Here is an 11,117-nt window from a genome sequence, read left to right on the forward strand (position 1 = left end):
CCCCAGGAGGGCTGCTATTAGGTCTCCTTGGAGCCTTCTTTTCTCCAGGCTGAACAACCCCAATTCTCTCAGCCTGTCCTCACAGGGGAGGTGCTCCAGCCCTCTGACCAATTTCGTGGCTCTCCTCTGGACTCTCTCCAACAGGTCCAGGTCTTTTTTATGTTGGAGGCCCCACATCTGAACAAAGAACTCCAGGTGGGGTCTCATGAGAGCAGAGTAGAGGGGGAGAATCACCTCCTTCAACCTGCTGCTAATGCTTCTTTTGATGCAGCCCAGGACACGGTTGGCTTTCTGGGCTGCAAGCACACACTGCCGGCTCATGTTCAGCTTCTCATCAACCAATACGCCCAAGTCCTTCTCCTCAGAGCTGCTCCCCACTTAACAAATAAACACCCTCCCCACCCACTTTTTGTTTAATGTAAAAGCAAGAAGCAGACTATAATTCTGGGGCGCTTCCCACCACACTCTGCTTTGCTCTGCAGCACTCTCCCTCCGAGTCACCCTTAGAGGCTCCAAAAGCAAGTTTTTAATGCCACCTGTGAGCTGCATAGTCACGTTCCCCACCAACTTTCAGAGCATCATTTCTGTTATGAATTCATACCCGTGTATAACACTTGCAGAAGGGCCTCCCATTATCTGCTCTTACTTGATGGACAGCTCAGTGCTGTTTCCTTATCCCACAGTACTCAGCATATGGTCTGTGCTAGAACCAGTTTGGGCACTGAGCTGAATTTCCACAGGGACTGTCTGTCCAGCATATCTCAACTCCTTTCTGAAATTCCAGTTAAAAACTGCAGGCTGGCATTAGATTATGGCAACCATTACCAACAGATGCTTCAAATGTTGGTGTTGTAATTGCACCAGTATTGTGGTGGGGGAAGGACACACCTCAAAGAGACCGGGAGAGCTGGGCTAGGGGAGCAAGGCCAGCCTTTCTCTTCAGAAGAAGAACACAGGCTTTATACTCATTATCAGCAAATTTGAGCAGAGAGCAAGAACCACCTCCTGTGGTTCTTTGTTCCTCAGCATGGTCTCGGTCAGGGACTGATTGGACTGCTGACAAAGTGGGGCACTGCTCCTGCTGAGCGTGGGTGGGAGACCAGCCCAAAGCAAGGACAAGTGACACCTTATATCCCAAACAGGGGTCATGCTTGGACACCCGAACTTACTAAACGGTAAATAACTCAAAAAACGGGTCTAGGATACTGGATTTGAGGTGCTTTTCAAGAGGCTGTAGAAGCTTCTCTGCATGGTTGGGAGCCTCAGCAGCTTTAGGAATGGGGAATGGCATTGCTGGCTGCCTTTAGGGGTACAGGCAGCAGTGGAGTTGCTGTGCTGCACATCACTGCAGCTCAGGTGGGATGGATGCTGTGAGCCAAAATTCCCTGCGGTAAGCTCAAACTGGCCCAATTAAGATTTTGAACAAGGTTTTCCATGGCTTTGATATGAGTTTGTTGCTCATTTCTGAGCTGCTCTTAGCTGGTATCCAGCTTGAGCTGTCCCATCAGGGACCTCTCTGCCTCTTCTCCCTGCACTGGTGCCTCTGGAGACTTGGCTGGGGGCAGACCCTGGGGAGCATCAGTGACCTGCTCCGTGGCCGTGGGGTTTGGTGGGCACATCGGTCCACAGGAGGAAAGCAAGTTTATCTATGTACATATGCACATATACCTACACGGGACATTTGGAAAGGCTTTTGCACCTAACTTAGGATGTTCCTGCCAGTCGTCAAAATCAAAAAAAGTTGTTCACATCTTTAAAGCTGTGGGTTTCAAGTTTGGCTTAAATATACACTATATATTTTATCAGTCATGTACAATAGACGCATATGATTTTGTATTTGCCTTTTATATATATGTATACATATACACCTATATATAACCATATAATTATCATTCTTAATGACTGATTTCTATAGAGCAGTGAAATAAGCATCACGTGGTTGTCTCATATTATTATAACAAAGTTCTTCCAGATTTTAGGGGAAAGAGAGGGGAAAGGAGAGAGAAGGAAGAGAGAAACTGCATGTGAACACTTTTGTTTGGGGGGATGGAAGGCATTTAAGAGACCTTTACAAAAAATCACATTTAAGAGACCTCTCGTTCATCTTGCGAATAGTACAACAACAGCCTGCAGGAAATTATAATTATCTCCTACTACCACTTGCTGGTACCCTATAAAATATTCTTTTAAGATATCTAATGTGTTGAGGTGTGTCAAGTAGCTTTTTCACCACATGATGTGTGATAAACAGGATATCTCTCGTAATCAGAAATCTAAAGTGTACGGAATGTAAAGATTAAAAGAGCAGTGTTTTTCTTTAAATGAATGTAATCAATGTGCTTATTAGTTTGCTGCGGCAGAAGGAGGGAGTGGGTGTTTCAGAGTTGGCACATGTCTATTTGGCAACAGTGAATAGCCTGAGTGTTTATAGAGAGGACTCTGTGGAATCCCTAGATTCTGCAGATTTCCTTACCAATTTTGTCTCAGATAATTAAGGATTTTAAATAATAAAAGAAAAAGTTAAAGAGGAAGTACAAGCTCCAGCTGGATCAAATAAAAAAAAATGTAAAAAAGGTTTTTTAAATTCTCAATATTGCTTTAAAACTAAAAATCAGCACTAAAGCACAATTTGGCTCTTAAAAGTAACTATGGAAAACTGACACCTGCTTCCTCAACAGATCTACTCCCTGGCTGTATCTAGAGATATATCTTCTTAAGCTAGTGATTAAAAAAAAATGTTCCTACAGCTGTTGGACCTGCAAGATACAATCCATACACAGGACAGGATTGAGCTGGAGTCCTTCTGCTCTGTACCTGGCCAAACTGTGTCACTGCACTGACCTGAGTCCCCAGCCACAGGTTCAGATAAAGCTGTTACCAGCCACAGCTATAGGCAAGTGACAACCCCAATGTCTTCAAATCCCACTCTCTCCTTCAAGTAAGGCTAAAATGTTATGGCAGCCCTCCTTGGCTAAAATGAATAATGTTTTGGGCAAATCCAGGCTAGTTGCTCTTTGGTTGTGCCTGGTTATGACTCTGGTACACCTCCAGTTTGGACAAAGCCTCCCTCTCCCACAAGGTAAGCAGGATAACCTTGGCTTAGGCATAGCCAGGAAGCTTCTGGGTGCAACAAACTGTCCATAACGTTACTGCCTCTTTCACGCACACAAGGCTCCTTCATTGTACCCCTCCAGCATTGCTCATGGCAGCAGAAACTAAAGGTCTGACCTGCTCTCCTGCCCCACCTTTACTCCTTTCCATGGCCCAGCCCAGCCTCTCATCCCAGCAACATAATTCTGTGTCATCTAAAATTCCTAAAAGCCATAGGCCAGTTTTGACCACCAACTAAAATTTGCGTAGCCATATTAAGTTCAAAAAGTCCCAAAAGCCTGTTGAAACGAGTCTTTGGAGGGCTGGTGGCCAACTCGGAGCAGGTAAGGAGGCAGCGCTGTTCTCTGAGAGCAGCATCTCCGGTGCTGCTGGCGTGAGGACTTGGCTCAGGACACAGAATGGGGCAGCAGCGCGAACTGCAGGCTGCCTGCAGGCATCCGGAAGGATGGACAGACAAGGTGGGGGTGCCAGGCATTAGCACCCTTTTATTTGGACTCTATACCGAAAGCTCGTACACTGTCAGAGAGACCAAGAGCTAAATAGACATCCAGTGCCATTCCCGCTGTTCGAGCACTACCAAATTCCTGCAGTTTCTTGTCAGGCGCTAAGTAATTTCTCTGTAATCACACACGAGCTTTGGAAAGGAGCAGGAGCTAACTATTTCCCATGTCCTGGCCCAGCAGCATAAGGAACTTCTTCTTAATTGCAATATTATTCTGAATTGTTCCAGTCTTACAGCTATATGTCTTCCCTAAGTCATAACTATAGCATCATTACCAAATTAGCTCAAAAAATAAATTTTTTTAAACAATTTTTTTTAATCAGAAAGAATATCTTCCTTAGTTCTAATACATATAATATATAATAACTGGATGTATATGTGTGGATATACATACACATACAATATATTGATCAAATACTACTTTATTATTAAGCAGTAATGTGTGGATGACCAGAATCTGTTTCCTACTTTCACCATGACTGAAAGAGACTGATACTCTTGGGCACTGTATTTTGTCAGTTTTATGAAATTAAAAGCTAAGTAAACCCAGCAGCAATTCCAAATGGGAAAAATCTGTGTACTGTAGAGATGTTATACCTGGTTTTGTCCAGTCAGTGGCTAAAGAAAATAGATTAAATGGTATTCAGGAAAAAAAATAGGAGTAGGGTCCTCTCCTCTGAAGCCAGCTCCCCTTCAAACACTAGAACCCTTCTCCCCCTCCCCAAAAAAGAAAAATTATGCACTTTTGTACTCTCCAAGAGCCAGTTCCATATGCTTATATCAGAGACAATGTCCAACATCAGTTTAAAGCAATTTTTGCTTTAAGACCATTGCACTGAGCCCTCTCCCTGCTTAGAGGCATCCTGTCACCTGGGGAAACACTGGTAGGGATCCAACAAGGGATCTCCAAAAGGGATGGCAAAGCTTGCCACTCTCTCAAGGTGTTCAGCATTTAATCATAGAATCATAGAACCATTTAGGTTGGAAAAGACCTTTAAGATCATGGAGTCCAATTGCAGTTGTAGTAATGCCACGCTGAAAGTGGTCGTCACAGCTTCAGAGGCTTTGCCAGCTTTAGGAGTCTCCCCAGACCTTTCTGGTCACAAACCTCAGGGAGTAGGGGAACCTCTTGACTTGGGACATTTCTATCTTGTGGGAGGGAGAGGGAGAAGGGATGAACCTCCACCCTGTTTTCACTCCCCTGGACTGGCAAATCTGAAGAAACCATGGCAGGAGTGCAACCCATAAACCACACTGTGCCATAAGCTTTGATGGGATTTCACAGAGGATAAAGGTCAGATCTTAAATCCTTAAAAACATAAGGGCCTGATGTAAAGGGCCAGGAAGATCATAAGATTTACATTGACTTCAGATCTGGTCCTGAGTGGATATTATCCTTAGGCAAGACCAGAACAAATGTCAGATGGAAGAATCAAGCTCAGGAACAAGGCATTTGCTGGGTCTGAGCTGTGAGGTACCGTCGAAGCCTCATCCTGCATCCTTTCTCAGTAGGCATAGTATCTGGAGAGAACATTTGAAATTGTATCCTTCAAAGCACTTTCCCAACTATTCAGCTTTAGCAGTGACCGTTTTCTCATGCGATGTTGATTATCCCTACCATTTCCATGACCATCTATCATAAATAATGGCCGTGCACGGCGCTGTGTAGGTGAAGCACGTTGATGTCGATAGCACTCTGCAGTGGGGACATGCTAAGCTGCTTCTATGGGAAGGTCCCTCCCCACTCCTATTTTGATTTTTCTGCTGCTATACTTGATAACTAGCAATAAAAATGGGTAAACAGAGATCCAAGGGAAATGAAACTACATCTGCGGAACATTCAGAGCCAAAATACACAAGGTGGATAATTTGCATGCTGCATGTAAAAAGTAGTTTACGCAGCTTTCTTCCTACTCTTTACATCCCCATAAAACATAATAATGGATTTCTAATTATACATTCAAATAATAGGCAAGCTGCAAGATGCTGGGAGAAAATTGGAAAGGGGGAGAGAAACTAACCAAAGGTACAGATGTAACGAGGGTAGTGACATTTCAATAAAGACACTTTAATGGTTGTTAAGTAGTCATTTTGAAACAGAAATTTTTTAAGTGTTCTAATAGGAGTTTTCATTTTCAGACAATTTGCTATACAGTTAAGTGATGTCAGACTACAAGCTGTAATCTACTACAAAGACCAAAGAGGAGCTCTTTTCACACCCATTAAAATACATAATTGATTCCTTAATTGGCTTTCTACAAAAGAAACCAATCAGATTTATGTGAAATTCAGGCAGTGGTTGAAGTCTTGACTTTTGATGATAAATGTTTGATAAACTTTATGCTAAAGTAAAGCATTATATTTGTAAGTGATAAGCTCCTTAAGGTAAAAACAAATTCACAGTGGATTACAGAACACAACCAGTGTCCCCTTTTTATTGGTAAAGGACAGAATCTGAATCAGCTGCATTGCCATAGGGAAGGGGCACATCCTCTGCCCAAGTCAAGTGTGAGAGCTCTGGCCAGGGCTTCCTCCTTCTTTTCATGAAGCCCTTCCCCACCTCTGTCCTGCCTACCCAAGGGCAGCCCAGCTGCCTGCCTCCTCCTCACAGGCTGCCAGTGGTGTCAGTAGAGGGGATCTGGGACCCCATCCCTCATGAATGAAGGGTGACATCCCAAATGGTAGAAGTGCTAGACACCATCACTGCATCAGTCAGTGTGGCAGCTTCCACACTGAGCAGCAATTAACTGCCTGGGCTGGCTGCTCTCCTAGGAGCTCCCCAGCCCTCTGCAGCTGGCAGGGTTGGCTTGATGCAAGTTCAGTTTGCCCTTGACCCTCTGCAACAGCTCTGAGCTGTTCTGCCTCCTGCCTAGTTTTTGGTTTTACTTTGGGATACCCTTATGGGGCAGCTGTTTTTCTTGTTCCTGGGCTGAGGCATCTTACAAGTTGTCCAGAGGGTAATGTGCATGCTTTGCACGCTCAGCCCATCAATATCAGCTCCATCAGCATACCTGATGCAATCACCTATCCCTGATGAGTTAAGGCAGAGATTACCCAGTAATCTTTCTGTTATAGAAACAAAGAAGCAAATGTTTTTATAATGAAATTTTCTAAATATCATTTTCCTTTCTAATTTTGCCTTAGTCAAATAAAATCATTAAGTGTTCTTTGCAACTTGAGTACAAATGAGTCCTTCAGCCTTGGAAGCATGTACTTAGAAGAGAAAATAACCCGCCCATTTGCTTAACCTTTGAAATTAAGTGGAGTTCAGAGGTAATGCTGGGGGAGGATTTCAAATAGGTCTCAGAGTGACTTTTTCACAGGGAAAGAAACTCTACGAGGGAAGCTGGCTGTTAAGCCTGTACGTTTCATCAGGTCTCCTAGCAGAAGCAATAGCTACCAGACAGCTGTTTTAGGTGGAAGACAGAGGAAGCCTGTGGCCTTGGCTCAAAAGAGCTCAGTACTCACGTCAAGGCCTCACTAAAGAACAAGTTTTTAATTCTTAGGAATTTAACTGCAGATGGGTTATGAGAAAACCAAATTCCTCTCTACCTTGCTGGTGATATAATCCACGGGTGAAGTGTTAACTAAATAACAGGGGCAAATAACAAAGGGCAGCCTCTGCTTTGGCGATGCTGGGGTCCACCTCTACCAGAACTTGACAGCCTCAGTGAGATACTTCCGAGTCTCGCTTCCCTCTTGCAGTAAACACAGACAGCAAACGGCTGGCACTGCAACACACCATCGCAGTAGCTGCTGGTGGGGATTTCCTCAGCTATCCCCAAAGTTACTTACTGAGATGGGGATGTCCAGCTCAGGTTGAGTGTGAAAAGTGGCATGCCGCAGGAGCAGGGAGATCCTGACAACACAGCTGCCCTATGATCTTATATGTGAGCTGAGCAGGGAGAACATTGGGTAACTGTGTGCTTGCATTCTCCTGTTTACCATGAAGTTGTTTTGCCTCACACAGTAAGTTCAGCATGCACATCACAGCCTTCTCAGGCATCTGTGTTCCTGCATAAGAGCCCTCAGTGGTGATTTTGCTGGCTAACCCCAAACTTGCAGAGACAGGTACAAGGCACTCAGCCCAAGTGTGAAAAGTGGTGAATAGCACAAAGTCACAAGGTCCTTTTCAAAGCGATGACCTCTTCTTCCTCTGTTATGCAGTATATAACAATATCCTTATAATTTTATTGACAATGAATAATCTATACCGCTCTTGCTTCACACAATATTTTCTTCTAAAACTTCTGTTACATTATATGAACACAAGTTTAAACATAAAAGAATCTGATACCTCCACCAGCTAAAAAGCACTACAGCTGCCACTGCCTATATGCAATCCAGCACTCCAGGTATAAGGTACATAAGGTCAAAGTTTTAGAGGTGCTACCAACTCAAATCCTGCAGGGCTGCTCTGGGCCTTGAAATGAGGACTGTACCAGGACATGCCAGTGTTTTTTTAAAAAATCATTGCTGCCCTGGTACCACTGGTGCAATCACCTTCATCCTGGCATCATTGTGCCCTATTAGAAACAGCAGTTACTAAAGGAAAGTGTAACCAGGCAAGCAGGAAGGTATCGGGGACCAGTCCTGGAACAGAGAATTTGCTTTTGCTGATCTCAAAGGCAAAACAACACTTTCAGAAGGAAGTGTTACTGAATCATGTATCTCTTGGTGATCACCTGTTAGTCTGAAATTGCTTCCATGATGTACTTGTCTGCTTAGGACCTGTGAAAAGCACACAGCACTCTACTTACCTTATTTATTATGTCAGTATCTGAATATGACATTTCTTCAAATGATGAAGAAACAGTCGGCACACATCTTGAACACCTTAAAGATTTAGTGTGTTGAAATACAGACCTCCACTGTGGTGCTCCCAAGGCTCTTTTCTTTCAAAATAAGCAAGCTGCCAGCTGAGCAGAGGAGCACCCATTACTGCTGATGTGGCCTGTAGTTCAAAGAGAAAGGGCAGTGGGCTTGGGATCGCCCACCAGAAAGACTTCAGTACTCAGTTATTTAATACTGAAAACTAACAGTGAAGGTGATTGCTAACAGAGTGGTTAAGGATGGATGCTAAGCAATATGAGGTCTAAAGCTATTATCACCCATTTTTTTTTTCCATGTTTTGTTCTTCTCTCTGTTCTGTTTATATGGGCAGGTACACAGGCAGTGACTCACATTCATGTGTGTTTGCAGAACACTTAAAAGTACTACAACTGATGCCCGCTGACTGCTAGCAGGGCATAAATAATACATTTGTTTCCAATTCCAGCCTATGAATTCTCATCTACATAAAATATCACAGAATACTGTGAAAATTAATTATTATATCCACAATTTTATGAAACCGTATGGATAAATTGCAGTTTCAGTAATGCATGCCACATGCCTTAGCCAAAACCAATTTCTGGCATTTTATCCAAATAATTATATTTATTAGTTATGTATATGATTAGTATGAGATTGCTAAGGGTAGGTTTAGGTTGGACATAAGGCAGAAATTCTGTACAATGAGGGCAATGAGGCACTGGAACAGGATCCCAAAGAAGTTGTGGATGCCCCATCCCTGGAGGTGTTCAAGGCCAGGCTGGATGAGGCTTTGAGCAACCTGGTCTAGTGGAGGGTGTCCCTGCCCATGGCAGGGGGCTGGACTAGATGATCTTTGAAGGTCCCTTCCAACCCAAACCATTCCGTGATTCTGCGATTTTAACTTTGTGAGGACTGGTAAAATGTTACTGTGCCCTTTCCAAGCTTCACACATCAGGTGGGATTGCTTAACATAACACTGTAATATTAATTTGAAGGTATTACTTATAGATTGAAATGAGATTGCTGAAAATGAGCATTAACTGACATTTATTATTTCTCACTAAAATTCGTTTCTCTTGTCAAGAGAAAAAAAATCCTGGAAAGATAATCTGAATCTATCCTTTTGAAAGAAAATATTTTGTTTCATATTAATCTGTTGTTATAAAAAATCACTACTTATAAGGAAGATTCATCATAATTTCTTTCTCAAGTTATCTACATACCACTTCTGAAAATAGCTCCTTTCATTAGATTGCAAACTGCTCCATCTTGTGGTTACATAGTAGCACTAATACAAAACAGAAACATCCTTACAGCTTTACCTTCTGACTAATTGGTTTCCACACTTAGAGAAATGTGACAATTATCAGAAGTCAATGGCATTAATTCCATTTGTCTTAGAGACAATTTTGGTATCTTAACTGAAAGACAAACATCAAGGTGGTGGAGAAAAAAAAAAAAAGGAGCATGGATGAATCACAACATACATTGACCAGAGAGCATAGAAGGTTTATTCCTTTTTGCCCACATTCAGAAAATATTTTAATGCTTAAATAATAAGCACCTGTCACATTCAGGATGATTTTCTGAAATCTAGTTGGCAAGATCAGTTGCTACATGCTGCAAGTGGTTCAAAAATTGAGACCTGAGAAGCCTGGCTTGGACACCGTAGGTAGCTGTTCAGGACCGCTTCTTTCAATAACCTTGGGAATGCAAGAGAATGAGAGGAATGGGAAGTTAAAACAGATTATTTGAATAGATAATCTGATTTTACTACTGTGCTCCTGTCACAAATCAAAATTAACAACCCCAATTAAATTTCCTTATTTGTTTCTCCCATAAGATACTTCAGTTCTGATAAATCTGTAAAAATTAGTGAAAAAAAAATGGTAGTCTCACCTTTTGAAGCTTTAACACTACAGAAATAGTACTTCTTAACAGAATTATTTAATCTCCTAACTCCTAAATGTTGGCATGTATTGTAGATGATTGAGAGGAACTTCACACAAGTGAAAAATGCAAATAGTATGTAAAATTGTTCTTTCTTTTCAAAATTATTCTCTTTTGGCTCAGTTTCAGAATTAGTTGGAAGCCTGAGCAAGTATCTATGAAGCAAGTGACCTGGTTGCACAGCACTAGCTAGGATTTCTAGGGACTACCCGAAAAAGTTAGAGTAAGGCTTTAAAATTTATCACATCTAAAATTTTTGCTGGGCTTAAAGACCAAAGGCTGTGCCCATACTTTTTTGGAAGGCAAAACATTAAGAAATCCTTTAAAACATGATAAAATACTTTGTACGTTGTAAGCACTGATATGCTATTGCACTCTTACAGCTTTATTGCCTAATAATGAGGTAGGAAAATGAATATGGTCAAATGGATCAATTTTCACTTGTCTTAAGATAAAAATTCTACTGTTTAATCTCTTATATCTTCTTCAACTAGCACCTTCATTTAAGTCTGTGTGCTTATTTATGTTTTGTTACGTAAACATGTCAAAAGAATCCTTAGGTACCTGTGGATATTTACTGAATGCTTTCATTACAAGTCACAGCTTTCACTGAAACATGATAAAGTGTTATTTTGCTACACAAAAACCATTCAGAGTTAAATTAGAAGAAATGCTAATGAAGCCATTTTGTATTTGCCTTAGACTAAAATGTGTCTCACATAAACGGTGTTTGTTTTTC

The sequence above is a fragment of the Pterocles gutturalis genome, unplaced genomic scaffold (genome assembly GCF_000699245.1).
Source record: "Pterocles gutturalis isolate BGI_N339 unplaced genomic scaffold, ASM69924v1 scaffold24733, whole genome shotgun sequence".
Lineage (NCBI taxonomy): Eukaryota > Metazoa > Chordata > Aves > Pterocliformes > Pteroclidae > Pterocles > Pterocles gutturalis.